This window comes from Oryctolagus cuniculus, chromosome 6 (genome assembly GCF_051225735.1).
Source record: "Oryctolagus cuniculus isolate XC-2025 breed Fujian yellow rabbit chromosome 6, ASM5122573v1, whole genome shotgun sequence".
Taxonomy (NCBI): Eukaryota; Metazoa; Chordata; class Mammalia; order Lagomorpha; family Leporidae; genus Oryctolagus; species Oryctolagus cuniculus.
The window spans coordinates 27,135,503-27,152,247 of record NC_142872.1 but is presented as its reverse complement, the minus strand read 5'-3'; the positions used below and the strand labels follow the sequence as shown (position 1 = coordinate 27,152,247).

Genomic DNA, 16,745 nt, shown 5'->3' with positions numbered 1-16,745 from the left:
TTGTTTGTTTGTTCTTTAAAGATTTATTTTATATCGACTTGAAAGGGAGAGTTGCAAAGTGGGGGGGGGGGTGCGGTGGGGAGAGATGTCTTCCATTCACTAGTTCACTACCTAAATGGCTACAACATCTGGGACTGGTCCAGGTGGAACCCAGAGCCTGCATCTCCCTCTGTGTTTCCCACATGGGTGGCAGGGGCCCAAGCACTGCTCTCCCAGGCCACTAACAGGGAGCTGAATCAGAAGTGGAGCAGCTGGGTCTTGGACCAGTGCTCATATGCGATGCTGGCATCCCAGGTGGCAGCTTAACCCACTGTGCCACAGCGATGGCCGCAGACAGAAGTTTTGGAGTATAATTAAAAACACTCATTTGTTCTTGGTTCTGTCTTTTGAGAGCAGGAAGACAGGTTCATTGAGCACTTTATTCATTATAGGATCCAAGTCATAAACTTGAACTTTTGTCTGTTCATATATTTTTTTAAAGATTTATTTATTTATTTGAAGGCAGAGAGAGAGAGAGAGAGGAGAGAGAGAGAGAGAGAGAGAGATATCAATGGCTGGAGCTGTGCCAATCTGAAGCCAGGAGCCAGGGGCTTCTGCCAGGTCTCCCAGTGGGTGCAGGGCCCAAGGACTTGGCCATCTTCTATTGCTTTCCCAGGCCATAGCAGAGGCTGGATGGAAAGTGGAGCAGCCTGGAGTTGAAACGGCGCCCTTATAGGATGCTGGGGCTTTAACTCACTGCGCCACAGCACCAGCCCCCATAATTTAATTTGAAGTGTAAGTCTTATCTTTCATGGTTAAAGTTTCCATGGAATGAGATCCTAGGAGATAGGGAATGAAATTTTGCTCCATTTTTGCTGTATAATCCTGGAAATCTGGCATTTATTTATTTATTTATTTATTTTGTGACCCTTGTTTAACTGTCCTGTAATACGAAAATCACCTGAATTCTAAGAAAGATTCTGTAACTGATAGTCTCTCCCAAGCACTTAAAAGTTAGACATGGCGTTTAAGATTCTGATCTTACTGTCTGAAGCATTCTGAAACAGCTCACCCATGTCTCCACCCGGGGATAAAGGTCTTCTCTCTCTCCTAGTCTTGCTCTGCTCCTCCCACCCCTAGTTAACAGAGAGCTGGCCTTGCCTAGATTAATCACAGAAAGTAATGAATGATGAGAAAGACAGGGAATAATAAAAAGTAGGAGGCTTCCAAAGTTGAATTTGCCATCATGATATGCATGTACTGGATCAATTAGATAATACACTTGTGAAAGTGTGTGTGTGTTTTTTTTTAATATTTATTTTATTTATTTGAAAGGCACAGTTACAGACAGAGACAATCTTCCATCCACAGGTTCACTCCCCAGATGGCTGCAACGGTCTCCCACTTGAGTTCAGGGGCCCAAGCACTTGGGCCATCTTCCACTGCTTTCCTAGGGACATTAGCAGGGAGCTGGATTGGAAGTGGAACAGCTGGGAATTGAACTGGTGCCTACATGGGACACCGGCATCACAGGCAATGACTTTACTTGTTATACCACAACACTAGCCCTGTGTAAGTGCTTTTAAAAATTTTTTTCTGTCAGGGCCAGCCCTGTGGCATAGTGGATAAAGCTGCTGACTGCAATGCCAGCATCCCATATGAGCACTGGTTCTAGTCCAGCCTGTTCCACTTCTGATCCAGCTCTCTGCTATGGCCTGGGAAAGCAGTAGAAGATGGCCCAAGTGTTTGGGCCCCTGTGCCCACATGGGAGACCCGGAAGAAGCTCCTGGCTTCATATTAGCTCAGCTTTGGCCGTTGCGGCCATATGGGGAGTGAACCAGCAGATGGAGGACCTCTCTCTCTCTGCCTCTGTTTCTTTGTAGCTTTGCTTTTCAAACAAATAAATAAATCTCAAAAAAATTGTTTTTCTTTTTTGCCCTCTTTCTGTCCATAATTCTGCCTCTCAAATAAGTAAGTCTTTAAAAAAGTTTTAATTTACTTATATGAGAGGCACAGACAGATGGAAGGAAAGAGCTTGCATCCACTGGTTCACTCTCCAGATGTCCACAATGGCTGGGCATCAACCAAGAGCCAGGAATTCAATCCAGGTCTGCGCTGTGGGTGACAGGAACCCAGTTACTTGAGCCATCACCACAGTCTCCCAGGTCTGCAATAGCAGGAAGCTGACACTTGAACTGGAGCTTGGAATTGAATATAGGTACGCCTGTGCAGGACACTGGGACCTTAAGCTGAGTGTCAGCCGCGGGAGAGTGCCGCGGAAGCTGCTGGTGGGATAGCGACAGCGATCATTCTGCACACAGGAAGAAGAGCAGGGCTGCGCTTGTGGTGGGATCGCCAGTGCCTCCTCTCTCTCGACATTTTATTATTGGAAAGCTTTGACCGTACAGAGGTTGAGAGAATAGTTTAACGTGCGTCTGTGTTTTTTGTTGTTGTTGTTGTTGTTTTTTTTTTTTTTTTTTTTTTTTGACAGGCAGAGTGGACAGTGAGAGAGAGAGACAGAGAGAAAGATCTTCCTTTGCCGTTGGTTCACCCTCCAATGGCCGCCGCGGCCGGCGCGCTGCGGCCAGCGCACCGCGCTGATCCGATGGCAGGAGCCAGGAGCCAGGTGCTTTTCCTGGTCTCCCATGGGGTGCAGGGCCCAAGCACCTGGGCCATCCTCCACTGCACTCCCTGGCCACAGCAGAGGGCTGGCCTGGAAGAGGGGCAACCGGGACAGAATCCGGCGCCCCGACCGGGACTAGAACCCGGTGTGCCGGCGCCGCTAGGCGGAGGATTAGCCTAGTGAGCCGCGGCGCCGGCCCGTCTGTGCTTTTATTACCTGGTTTAGAGCTGTCATCCCCTCATTGGGTGGGTGTTCCAGTCTTGGGAGGGAAGCAGGGGAGGGGTCCTGCTGTTCCTCTGACACGCCGACCCCATCTTCCTTTTCTTTGGAAGATTGTGGTCAGTATGAACAACAAGGCCAGAAAAGCATTTCCTGGACTTCACATTAGGTCAATTACATTTGAGAAAAACAGGTGAACTTCCTAGGAATATCTCTTCATTCTGGCTTAATTGAAGAATTATAAAATAATCAGTTTGCTTTTATAAAAAACATGCCTGTGATCAAAAGTTCAGAGACTCAGTTAAAGGAAAAAAAAAAAAACACTACAGGGGGAGGGACTGGAAACCCCAGGGCTCACTTGTCAGCTTATCAGTTCTTTCCTTTGACAGTGACAGAGATGGAATCAGGCCAAGGTCTCCATGTTTCTTGGTGTCTTTATGGTATCTTTGACCCTTGTCCTTCGGGCTGGTGCTTTCTAAAGGAACAGACAACAGGCGGGCAAGTTTGCCTGAACAGCCTTTTGGGCAGCTCTCAACACTGTTTTCTTGGAGGAAGAGGGTGGTGAAAAGCCCACTGGTGTCTGCATTGCAATGGGCAGCTATGGGACCGAGTGAGTTTGGGTGAGTCGCTTCCACTGGGGTTTCCACATCTGGGTAAAATGATGGTTTTTGGGATAGTGATGGAATGGAGAAAGTGCAATCTTTACAAAAAATATGCCAGGATTTGAATTGCACTGTACATGGGGTCTTCTAAAAGCTCATGAACATGTGTATTATGAAGAAAGCATGTATGGCTTTGAAAACTTTTTTGCACTAAGATAAATTTATCTTTTAATTCCATTTTCCATGAACTTTTTAAAGTTCCCTAGTATATATTTCTCATCTGTAACATGGGTTGCTTTAAAAAATAATTAATTTTAATACACCTAGTGGTTGGCACATAGGTAAGTGCTCCTATACAGTAGCTACTCTTTAATCAAAATGAGGAAGTTGTTGGCAGAAAAATAGGCAACACAGAGGAACAGGTAATTCACTGGATAAGTAACATAGTTGGCCAGCAATCTCAGTACTTACTGTCACTTGAAGTTAGAGAAATGCAAGTTAAATAGTATGTACTAATTGTTTGCCTCCTCAGATTGGTAAAACATAAAATCAGAGGGGCTGGCGCTGTGGCGTAGTAGGTTAGGCTGCCGACTGCAATGCCAGCATCCAATATGGACTCTGGTTCAAGTCCCAGCTGCCCGACTTCCAATCCAACTCCCTGCTAATGCACCTGGGCAGCTGTAGCCACGTGGGAGATCTGGAGGAAGCTCCTGGCTCTTGGTTTTGGCCTAGGCCAGTCTTGGCTGTTGAGGCCATTTAGGGAATGAACTAGCAGATGGAAGATCTCTCTCTCTAACTCTGCCTTTCAAATAAATAAATAAATCTTTAAAACAATTAGAATAATATTGATGGTTCATGAAAATTTAGGCAACTGACCATTCTCATGTTTTTATCAAACGTCTTAAGAGGTAGGCTTGGTAGCATATATCAGATTTTAAATGCATTACTTTTAACTCAACAATTCTGTTTGTAGGAATCCATTCTATACAAATATATATGAGTATGCAAATATATTGCAATACTGGAAAAAAACTGCTTATGGACATATTTCTATGGAACATTGTGTCTAGAAAGCATCTTGTGGGACACTATAGTATGATCCCATTTATGTTCAGAAAGAGTAACTGAATGTTTATACATGTAAGGAAAACTATCTGGGAGAAAATACTTCACAAGTTTCCTTCTGGAAGGGAGTAAGATTAGGGGGCAGAGAGATAATTCTGCTCTGTATTTTGTGTGCGTGTTTTTTACATTTACTTTTCCTCTTTTCTTCCTTTGTATTTTTTACTCTTCTAAATTCTTGAATTTTCCAATGACTATCGTCATTATTACTGTTGGTGGTGGGGTTGCTGAAACCCAGGAATGAGTATGTATTACATTTGTATTTTTAAAAACAGCCTAATAAAAAAGGGTGGTGGCATGAGTAAGACCATCTCTTCAGGCTCCCTGTGAGTTCTTCTCTAGCTCCAGCATCACAGGAGGGTAGAGCCAGGCACAGCCATGGGGCTGCTTAGTGACGGACATGTTCTGAGAAAAGTGACGTTGTCATGGCGTGAGCGTTATCTGTGCTTCCTTAGACCTAGAGGCCACAGGTCAGTTGCTGAGCTGTCTGTGGCCTCTTGATGCCATCGAGAGACATGGTCAGCACAAGTTGTGTGTGGCTGCTGCTGGTGTAACGTGGCAAACTGCTTTACAGTGACCTTGTTCCAAAAAGTAGACTTGGTGCACCGTAAAAGCACGAGGGAAAAGTATAGTAGAGTAAATGCATAAGCCTATCATTGGCAGCTGTTACGGACTGTACCTAATTGCATGTGTTATACTTTCCTACAACTGGTGACAAACAAACTTGTTGACAGCAACATCACCACAATCACATGTCACAGTCCTTGGGACACGGCAGGTACACGAGAGTATTTTTCAGTGTGTGAATAAGAAGTATTAAAGTAGTTCCAGGTGGAGGAAACAGTACATCTGAAACTTTAAGAAGAGAGAAACAGCAAAGTGTTGTTAAAAATCAACAGATTCGGTTCAGCTGTGGGTCACTGCCTTCTTCAGAAGGTGTTTCAGCGGTGCTTGTTCTGTGACACTTATTCAGACTCAGAGCGTGCCACGGAGGAATGCCTGCTAGTTACACCGCCTCTCTCTTGTGTACACAGATTGGTTTCTCTTTCACTAGGGAAGCCTAAAGAGGGAGTGGAAGCTTCAGGCTTCAGAGCTCTCTCGGCTGATAAGCTCGGGCGGGGACCAGGAAAGCATTACATTCTTCAAATCTTTATACCCACTTTGCCTTCAGTGGAAAAGAGCAGTCAGGTGAACATGTTTGGCAAAAATGTGGCTGCAGTTAGACTGCAATCTCCAAGCGTTCGGGCTGTCAGCTTGCCATGGAAGGTGTGTCTGGATGAACGCTGCTGAGGAGCCTGCCTGGTGCCATGGTAGGGAGCCCAAAGGCCTAAGGCCTCCGAGGAGGAGGCAGGGCTTAGAGAATGGTGAGAGCCTCATGCCTGCCTTTCTGGCTGAGGGAGCAGTTGAAGGTTCATGGCTTTGTGAAGGTCAAAATCTCATTTAATCTCTGAGCACTTTTTTTTTTTCTCCACAGGGATACAGGGGGAGGAAAGAGGAGAAAGGGATATCCTTTATTCTAACAATAAAATTTCTGACTGTGGGAAAAAATATCTGGTGATTATCAGAATTTAATCAAGAAGCAAAAAACAAACACCAAATTACTCTTATAGATGATGATCACATTGGCTTACATTCTTATCATGCAATGATTTCCAAGTTATCAGGCCAAAAATGTGGACTTGGCAAAGAGGAGAGTTACTGTCAATTGTTCTAGCTCCCCAAACTGATGTGACTGGTACCAGCAGCTCTGAGTGAATACAGAAGCTGAAAGCCACATTATGTGAACTTGAGTTCTAAGCCAAAAGTGTTCCACTCCAGAGATGTGTAGATGAAGCTTTTTCAGGGGAGAGACCATCATTATATCCCCTAGCACAGTGCCTGACCCATAATAGCTGCTCAGGAAATGGGTGTTGAATAAATGGCCATCATACTTTGGGTGGCTAAGATCAAAACAGTAAATGCTATTATTGTGGTTGGTGGCGTGGGATTTGTACACCCTGGAACAGTTTCCTCTCTTTGTGGCTAGTCCTATTTTTCTGTTTATGAAGAACACGCATTCTTGCACACTGGCACAATGGTCCTGGACAAAGAGGCACCAACAGAGTTCTGTTGCATTCCTCAGAAGAGCCAGCAATACCACTCTCTAAGGGTGAGTTGCTTCTCCTTTATCTGAGGATTTTAATTTTGATGGGTTGTTAGTGCTTGCTTTCATCCTAGCAGAAAGATTGGTATAAGTATTTTCTCTTACTCTTAAGAGAACATACAGTCAGATTTGTTTGCATTTGGTAGCATTTCACTGCTCTAAGAGAATGCCACCAACTCAGCTCGCTGGCCAGCAGCTTTCCCCTGCACACAAAACTGATAGGTGTTCCCATTCTTGTCTGCAGTCCTGTCTCACTGACTCCATAAACAGGTGGCTTCCAGTTAGGGAAGAGATGTTCTTGCACTGTCTGCAACTCAAGAGGTTCAGACGATCTTATAAACATACCACCAAGAATTTGGGTGGTTTTTACTGGCTTTTGGTTTGTGTTAAAAAAAATAGACAAGTATTTATCAACTTGTGCCAAGAAAGGTTTCTACAAGGGACCTCATCTTGAGCAATAAAAATCCAGATATGGAAGCGAAACACTTCCAGGGACTTCTTTAGACCTCTGAAAGCTTTAAGAAGGGAGTGGAAAAATGTAGAATGTGACTTAAACACTTTTATGCATAGCAATTCGTTTTAGCTTTCCTGTTTTACTAATGAGGAACCTAAGGTATAATTAGGTTATGTAATAACCAGTCACGAGGCTAGTAACAGGACTGAAAGTCAAACACAGGTTTTTCTGTACAAGTTCTGTATTCATAAGTACTAAATTTTTGTTGTATCTATTATACTTTTTTTTTAAAGATTTTATTTATTTGAAAGAAATAGAGAGAGAGAGAGAGAGAGTCTTCCATCTGCTGGCTCACTCCCCAAATGGCCATAACAGCCAGGACTGGGCCATGCTGAAGCCAGGAGCCAGGAGTCAGGAGCTTTTTCTGGTGTCTCACGTGGGTACAGGAGCCCAAGTTCTTCCCAGGTGCATTAGTAGGGAGGCAGATCAGAAGTGGAGCAGCAAGGACTCAAACCAGCACCCATATGTGTTGCTGGCATTGTTGGCAGTGGCTTAACTTGTTATGTTACAACACCAGCACCTATTTTAAAAAAAAGATTCATTGTATGTATTTGAAAGGCAGAGTGATAGAGAGGGAGAGAGAGTGATCTTACATATGCTGGTTCACTCCCCAAATGGATGTAATAGCTAGAGCTGGGCCAGGCTGAAGCTAGGAACCTGGAACTCCATATGGGTCTACCACGTGGGTAGCCAGGCCCCAAGCACTTGGGCCATCCTCCACTGTTTTCCCTGATGGATTAACAGGATCAGAAATGGAGCAGCTGAGACTTGAACCTGTGCTCCAATATGGGATACTGGTGTCACAAGTAATAGTTTAACCTGCTGGGCCACATGCCAGTCCCAACTCTTAATTTTTAAGTAATAGAATAAGTGGAGACAGAATGTCTTTTTGGTTCCTGCTGGTTATCATGGCTCCAGTTTCTTACTAACATTATATTTAAAAAAGTAATGGCAGGCTTGACAAAAAAAAAAAAAAAAAAGTTAATCCGTGTCTGAGTACTCAAATATCCTTGGTCAAAGTCGGGATTAGGAAGAGAAAAGAGGACACTTGATTCCTTCGAGCTTCCTTATTGATGGCGTAAGAGATGGGCTCAACATTCTGCTATGTCTGGAAGCGCTAGATTCAGTCAGGCTGAAGAGGAGTCTGCTTGCATTCTGTGACCAATGATGGCATGAGTGGTAAAGTGACTGCATTGAGGGAGCTGCTCCTGGGCTTCAAGTCTCAGGCTAGTGACACTGGTGACCGTGGGGAAGCAGGCGTTCTGAGACACTCCTGGGCTCTAGGACATCCTCCTCTTGGACCAAGTATGTTTCTTCCACAGTGAGTGGACTTACAGCCTTCCTTTAGAAAGGCTGAAGCCTCTGATCAGGGGAGTTGGAGGGAAGTCTTGAGTTCCTAGGCTCACAGGTCATCTTGCAAAGAAATAACTAAATAATCCCCTCCTAAGTAGTAAGTCCAGGCATGGCTTCACCTCCAGACAGTCTTAGAAACACACAAGTTTGGTCTATACCAGACACTTCTCATCCTGGCCAGTTCTCCAAAATGCCATTTTTTTTTTTTGACTAGTAATATATAAAAACATGATCCCTACCTCTACAGGTAAAGCATTTGTAGGAAAAAAGAAGAGTGGTGTAACTTTGAGGCATTTGCTTCATGACTGCCAAATTTAGAAACTGTAGTTATTACAAGATGTGAAAGCAGAAGTTACATTTTCAGCCAGATACTTCTTTGTTGAGGGAGGCTGTCCTGTGCAATGCAGGATGTTCAGTAGTATCTTGACCTTCACTCACTCGATGCCAATAGCCACTCTCCAGTTATTTATTTATTTGAGAGGCAGAGTTACAGAGAGAAGGACAGATGTAGAGAGAGGTCTTCCTTCTGCTGGTTCAGTCCCCAAATGGTTGCAATGGCCAATGCTGGGCTGGTCTGAAGCCAGGAGTGTCTTCCAGGTCTCCCAAGCACTTGGGCCACCTTCCACTGCTTTCCCAGGCCATTAGCAGAGAGCTGGAGCAGAAGAGGAGGAGCAGGGATATGAACTGGTGTCCATATGGGATGCCGGCACCAGAGTCAGAGGCGTCACCTATTACACCGTAGTGCTGGCCCCATCCAGTTTTATTTTCTTAAATATTTATTTGTTTATTTAAAAGGCATAGTTATAGAGAGAGACACACACACAGAGAAGGATCTTCCATCTGCTGGTTCACTCTCCAAATGGTTACAATGGCAAGGGCTGGGCCAATCCCAAGTCAGGAGCCAGGAACTCCACCTGGGTCTCACATGTTGGTGATGGGCCTGAGGGCTGGGTCCATCTTCTCCTGCTTTCCTAGGCACCTTAGCACGGAGCTGAATTGGAACCGGAGCAACTGGGACTTGAACCAGTGCTTATATGGGATGCTGGTGAGGATGACGGCGGCTTAACCCACTGAGCCACAGCGCTGTCCCCCACCCTTCCAGTTCTGAAGGCCAAAAATATCTCCATATCCGGTCCAAAAAACTCCGAGAACTGAACAGAAGAATCAAAATGTCACAAAAAAACCAACAACCCCTGTTCTCTCTCTCCAAAAACACTCACGAAACTGAGTCATGTGTGTGTGCCACTGAGAAATTTCAGAGGATCTAGACACAAGTGGGTAGAGAACTCAGTGATTTAGTCACAAAAAGTCAAGCGAGAATTCTGGAGGAGTCTCTTGCTGGTGACTGTTCAGTGGCTCTTAACATGGGCTCCTGCCTGCCTCTCTCCTCCAGCCCAGGGAGAGAGGCCTCCCCTGGTCCTCTGTCTGACTCCCATCGCTGGCAGCTGTCATGGCAGCAGAGGAATGTTCAGTCTGTACTGCCATAGGCCTGGACGTCTGTTTGGGCAAGAAGTGCCTGCAGGCTTCCTGTGGACCAGGTGTAGGCCACACAGTGCTGTTACTAGCCTAACCCAGCGCTGTCAGAAAAAGGCTCTGCTCCCTCCAGACACTTGGGTTCCATCTTCTGGGGAACCTTCACAGGGCTGGAACTTGGACAAGACCCTTTATCGCCACCTGCTGGAAAGCTGTCAGAATAAATGTGTTTACGAGTCTACACGGATGATGTGAATGGTACCCATAGGGCAGGGGTGAGGAACCTTTTCTTCTTTCAAGAGCCACTGGATATTTGTAACATTATTCCCAGGCTATCAAAAATTATCAACTTGAAAATTAGCCTATAATAAATTTATTGAATTTGAGATCAGCTTTCAGTTGCTTTGAAAGGGCCCTACTTTCCTAGGGTATGGAATGCATAGCCTCATACAACAAGAGGTGAATGCATGGCCACTTGCAAATAGACCAGTGTGAGAGTGACTTTAGATGCTAACTGACAGGGCCCCTACAGAGTTGAACAGGCTTTTACACAGAAGCAGCTGGAGGTGGGCCATCAGATTCCTAAGCGCTGAAGGAGGGGATGAAAACTGCCAAAAAGGAGTGCTTTTGCCCAGTCAAGGGAGTGACTGGTGAGAAACCACCAGAGAAGGGCGATGGTAGTGGCTTCTGAAGCAAACATAGAAGTATCGTGAGAAAGCCAGCTTTAAACATCTACCAAGCCCAGGCAGTCTTGGGCCATCACAAGGGAGCAAAAGTTAAGAGCTTTCCTGCTCTCCTTTTCCTCTCTCCCTCTCTGCTTGGCGCTGGGTAGAAGGCGGGGAGCCGGGGAGACAGAGTGGGTGGGGTCAGAGATGACTGTGCTGCTGTCTCCAGGGCAGGCCGTGAGTCAGCTGTCCAAGAGGGAAGCGTCTTTACCCTTTGTGACTGATGATCACAGGACTGTCTATTCCTAAGGGGACCACAGAAACTCTTGGAACCTGCCTGGGTTTTTAATTAGGTACATGACAGATCTATTCCCACTGTACAGGTTTAAAGGGATAACAAAAAATGTGTGTGTGTGTGTGTTTAAAACCATACCCAGTGAGCTCTGCATGTTGAATACGCTGGTTCCATTTTGTCAAGCAGGATCTAGAAAATATATCTTGTAGGACATGCTCTTGAGTTTTACAGGGGGAAAATGGCCACTGAGTCATGTACCTGCTTTCTGAGAACACGTACTTTGGGAGCAGGGCATATAAATGTAGGGGAGCCCCTGCCCTCTGGGACTTGCCTCTTGGGTTTCACACTCTGAGCACTTATTACAGTGAGTTATGTCATCAGCAGCTGTGTTGCATAGGCGGGGCAGGTTCAGGATGGTTGTACTCAGGACTTACTCTCTTATGATTTTTACTTGCTTGTAATTAAGCTTTTGAAGCAGTCATTTTGCCCTGTTCTCCAAGCATGGAATCACAGGTAAATCTTCCGCTTAAGATGTCTGAGGAGGGGGCAGGGCTGAATGTGTGAGCTGCACTCTGACTGGGCGGCTCGGAAACTGGGGTCAGCCTAATCCTCAGTCTGGCAGATCTGGAAACTTACATTTCACTTTATTCCAGTTTAATCAGGACTTGAGAAATTAATTTGGATAAAACTACTTCATCATTCAGTTCAATGAACAGAAGCTGATTTATACATCATAGTATAGATTTATTAATTGACAAAAGAGCTGTGCAGCTGGTATGACTAGTCCCAGCCATGTGCCTTGGGCAGCAGCTCCTTACTGGGTGTGTTGATTTACTGAGAGACCCCTTTGAGTGATGGAAAGGCTACTTGCTGAATTTGGAATCACAGCATAGGCTCTTGTCAGTTCTTAAAGGATATTCAGAATTTAAGTTTGCTAGGGTAAGAATTTCACGAAGGCAGGCTTGTTATTGAAGATGAGATTAGAAGCTGGTATGCATTAAATGAGCGTTGAATGAGTGAGTGGATCCAGATTTTTTAAAAGTTACTTTATTTGAAAGAGAGGAGAAAGAGAGAGGAAGAAAGAGAGGGAGAAGGAGGGAGGGAGGGGGAGAGAGAGAGAGAGATCCCTTATCTACTGATTCATTCCCCAAGTCCCCTCTCCCCTGCACCCCATTCCCAAACAGCTAGATCTGGGCCAGGCCAAAGCCAGGAGCCCCAGAATTCAATCAGAATCTCCATGTGGCCTGCAGGGACTCAACTACTTGAGCTATTGCCTGTTGCCTCCTAGGGTGTGCATTTGCAGGAAGCTGGAATCAGGAGGAAAGCTGGGACTCCAATCCAGGCCCTCTGATGTAGTATGTCTGTGTCCTCAATGGTATGCCCAATGCACGGCCAAGAATTTTTTTTAAATAACTTTTTCCTTTTTTTTTTAAAAAAAAATATTTATTCATTTGAAAGGCAGAAATACAGACACAGAAGGAGCCACAGAGAGACGAAAAGAGAGATCTTCCATCTACTTGCTCACTCCCCAAATGGCAGCAACGACCAGGGCTGGGCCAGGCAGAAGCCAGGCAGCTTCTTCTGAATCTTCCACATGGGTGCAGGAGCCCATGCACTTGGGCTATTTTCCTCTGCATATTTTTCCAAGCATATTAGCAGGGAGCTGGATCAGAAGTGGAGTAGCTGGGACTTGAACCAGTGCCCACATGAGATGCTGACGCTGCAGGTGAAGGCTTAACCTTCTACGCCACAGTGCCGGCCCCAGAATTGAGTTGTTTTTTTTTTTTTTTTTTTTTTTTTTTGGACAGGCAGAGTGGACAGTGAGAGAGAGAGACAGAGAGACAGAGAGAAAGGTCTTCCTTTGCTGTTGGTTCACCCTCCAATGGCCGCCGCGGCCAGCACGCTGCGGCCGGCGCACCGCGCTGATCTGATGGCAGGAGCCAGGTACTTATCCTGGTCTCCCATAGGGTGCAGGGCCCAAGCACTTGGGCCATCCTCCACTGCACTCCCTGGCCACAGCAGAGAGCTTGCCTGGAAGAGGGGCAACTGGAACAGAATCCGGCACCCCAACCAGGACTAGAACCCGGTGTGCCGGTGCCGCAAGGCGAGGATTAGCCTAGTGAGCCACGGCGCCGGCCAGAATTGAGATTTTAATTGTCCTGATTGGTTCTGGTCCTTAGTCATATCTCTCCTGGACAGAGTGGCCTGCACAGTACATTATTCTCCAGTCTGTTGGTTCTAGACTCTTTGTGGACCCCACCCTCCGGTTGTGACAGCATCAACTGGGCATGTGGCACTTGGGTTGCAGATGATTTATTTTTAATCTTTCTGATGAAATCTGGGAGCCATCCTGGCCTCTGTAACATATTTATAGATCATCTCAAAGGGTGATCATTCAAAAAAAAAAAAAAAATCTTGTCTCTAATTCTGTGAAGGTTTTTGTTTTATGGTTCCAGGTTGCTGACTCCAGTTCAGGTAGGGCAGGGGGCAATCCAAATGTCGTGTTTCCTATTTTTAGACAAGAGTTCTTTACACAGGTGTGGATCTAGCGTCCCAAAGGAGCCTAAAGGCTGAACTTTGGATTTTACTCAATGGGAATCTGAAAGCTCTGAACAGACTAACGCCAAGAAGGGATCGGTCTACTGTTCCTACTTTTCTGAGCCTGAGTGAGGGGCCAGGTGGTCTCGGGGCGGGGGGGCGCAAGGTAGGGCTCAGGGAGCCCCCTCTTTCTTTTGGCCTGGAAGCCTCAGCTTAGTACAGGAGGCTCTTCGTGAGCACGCGGCCTATGGCCAGTACACACCCAGGCCCTTTCAGCGTGAGAGATCTAGGTCAGGTCGTGAGGCGAAGGGGAAGGGCAGGGGGCGGGCGGCGCGCAGGTGCAGCCCGGTGGTCGCCGATCTCACCGCCGGTGACCGCTTCAGGCCTGGCCCGGCGGTTTTCTGTGCTCCTCCCCAGGAGAAGGGAACCTGGGTTTTTCTGGCCTTTGGCAAGAGAGGCGTGTCCCCCTCCGCAGAGACCAGGAGTGCCGCCAGTCATATTTTGTCTTTATCTCTCACATCCCCTGCGCATTTCCCTCCTTTTCCTTCCCAAACCGAACACCGGCAGGCCGCTCCCTCGGGCCTGCGCCGGGATTCCCGCACCCTAACTTGGGAGCCCACAATCGGGGTTGAGGGGGGGCGTCAGTGCGCCTCCAGGTTCGCGGCTGCGGCCGGCGGGTGGGCGGCCCCTCCCCGCCGCGCGCGCGCCCCTCCCCCGCCGCGGCGCGCCCCGTCCCCTCCCACGCACGTCACGTCCGGTCCGGCCTGCGCCCGCCCTCCGCCCTCCGCCCTCCATCTCCTCCCGCTCTCCGTTAGGGAGGCTCTGCGCCTCAGCAGCTGCCTCCGTCGCCGCTCCCACCCCTCCTTCCGCGTCTTCGCCGCCAGCACCGCCGGGGGCATCCGGGGGTCGCTTACCGGGCTGGCCCCGCGCCGCAGCCGTCGCTTCAGCCTCCTGCCAGCGGCCGTCCCGGGAACAGGCTCGCCGGCCGCGGAGCCGCTCAGGGCATCAGTTCTCGCTCGCTCGTCGTCGCCGCGGGTCCTGGAGAAGCGGCCGCGGCCGGGGATCGGGGCTTCGCGGTTCCAACGGTAGGTAGACGGGCGGATACCGGGCTCTGCGCATGCGCGGGCCGCCGGCCGCCGCGGCCCTTCCCCCTCAGTCGCCCCCGGGCGCCGCGTCCCACCCGCACCGAGAGCTGCGTGTCAGGGTGCGGAGAGCCGGGGGCCGTGCCCTGCCGGTGGGCCCTGGGTGGAGAGGCCCCCTTTCCGCTAGTGGGAGGCGGGAGGAGCCGTGCCCCTGGCTGCCAGGGGGTGTGGCAGTCCCCGGTTTTCCGCCGCTGCGTTGCGCGTGAACGGGTGTCAGTTCCCACCCCTGGCCGGCGCGGCACCCCGCGTCTGTTGGCCCTTCCCGCCCGCGCACCTCCTCGCCCACTTCCTCGGTGCTGGGCAGTGAAGTTGATGCAGAAAAAAAGTGTGGTTTATCCGGGGCCCAACTGTTTAAGGTCACGTGGGACGAGCGGTTGCTGACTTCCTTCATCGCTGGGAGAATATGGCCAAAATTGGGCTGTCTGTGCACCGGGGCCTGGCTAGAATGCTCTGCACCGGCCAGGCCCGCAGGGAGACCTTTCGTGCAGCCCCGAGCACCCGATGGGGTCGCCTCCTGACTCGGGCAAGGCTTTAGGGAATTTTTAGCGGTTGGCACACTTGGACCGGTGGGAAATTGTTAAACTTTTTTTTTTTTTTTTTTTTTTGGTAATCCGGTAGAAACCAAACTGGCTTTAAGGAAAGACAGTAGCAGAATTTCTCTTGGCTCCCCATCATGCTGTCAAATCCATGAGAAATGTTGATCATTTACCTTGTTTTCAAGAAGCCGATAAGCCATAAATGGCAACCAGAACCGCAGTGATGCGGGCTGTCAGCGTTAAACAGCTCGGTGGTACTTGCTGTTAGAGGCAGGCACTGAAGGGTGGTTTCTGAATTGAATTTCTGAGGCGGGGTTAATGTGATACTATAACTTCAACTCTTCTTTGTAACCTGGAAGTACCTGTTGGCCTGGGTTTCACGCAGGTACTGTGCACTAGGTATTTCTTGAAAGTAGTGGGATGAAATGGTCAGTATTTGTATCTCCATCAGAAGTCCTTTCTGGGTGTTAATTTTTTTTCTTTTTTTTTTTTTTAAGATTTTATTTGTTTATTTGAGAGATTTACAGAGGAGAGAGAGAGAGAGAGAGAGAGAGAGAGAGAGAGAGAGAGAGAGAAAGAGAAAGGTCTGCCATCTGCTGGTTCATTCCCCAGATGGCCACAACAGCCAGAGCTGAGCTAATTGGAAGCCAGGAGCCAGGTGCTTGTGCCAGGTCTCCCACACAGGTGCAGGGGCCCAAGCACTTGGGTCATCTTTGACTGCTTTCCCAGGCCATAGCAGAGAGCTGGATTGGAAGTGAAGCAGGTGGGACTTGAACTGGCGCCCATGTGTGATTCCAGTGCCGCAGGTGGAGGCTTAGCCCACTGGGTCACAGCGCTGGCCTTGGCTGTTATCTTGAGAAGTCTTGGCTTTCAGTTCTTTTGGGTAGATGCCCGGAAGTAGAATTGCTGAGCCATATGATAATTTTATATCTATTTTTTTTTTTAGAAAAATCATTTACTTTATTATCTGAAAGGCAGAGACACAGGGAAACAGATACATCTCTCATCTGCTGAGTCACTCCCCCAATGCCCACAATGACAAATCTGAGCCAGCCCAGGCTGAAGTGAGATCTAGGAACTCAATTTGGGTCTCCCCCATGGGAGTCAGGGACCCAACTACTTGAGCCCTTAACGGCTGCCTCTCAGGGTGTGTGTTACCAGAAACTGGAATTCGGAGCAGAGCCAGAACTCTAACCCAGGCGCTCTGATAAAGGATATGGGTAGCCCTAAGTCATATCTTAACGGCTGTACCAAATACTCACCGTATGTTTAATTCTTTTAGGAACTGGTATAGCATTTTTCCACAGGAGCTATCATTTTACCTTCCTTCCAGGGATGCTCAAGGGTTCCAGTTTTTCCATATCCTTATCAACAGTTGTTACTTTTTTTTTTTTTTTAAAGACATTTAATTTATTTCAAAGAGTTATACAGAGAGAGAGAAGGGGAGGCAGAGGGAGAGAGGTCTTCCATCCATTGGTTCATTTCCCAATTGGCTGCAACAGCCAGAGCTGCGCTGATCTGAAGCCAGGAGCCAGGAACTT

General features: G+C 47.8%; 2 protein-coding genes across 26 annotated transcripts in view; one reads left to right on the top strand and one right to left on the bottom strand.

Annotated features, from left to right (window-relative positions):
* WNT8A (Wnt family member 8A) overlaps positions 1-14,577 on the bottom strand; it is a 41,156-nt gene extending 26,579 nt beyond the window's left edge. The window contains exon 1 of the mRNA XM_089335917.1: positions 14,441-14,577. The gene's annotated coding sequence lies outside the window, so the exon portion shown is untranslated. The remainder of the gene's footprint in view (positions 1-14,440) is intronic.
* Positions 6,599-16,745, top strand: part of FAM13B (family with sequence similarity 13 member B) — a 97,490-nt gene continuing 87,343 nt past the window's right edge. For 18 of the 25 annotated variants that reach the window (XM_089335909.1, XM_070076139.2, XM_070076138.2 and 15 more), the window contains exon 1: positions 14,279-14,611. The gene's annotated coding sequence lies outside the window, so the exon portion shown is untranslated. Of the gene's footprint in view, positions 6,695-14,267; positions 14,612-16,745 lie in introns of those variants that run through there. The other 7 variants (XM_089335907.1, XM_089335905.1, XM_017341079.4 and 4 more) reach the window with 5 other exon arrangements.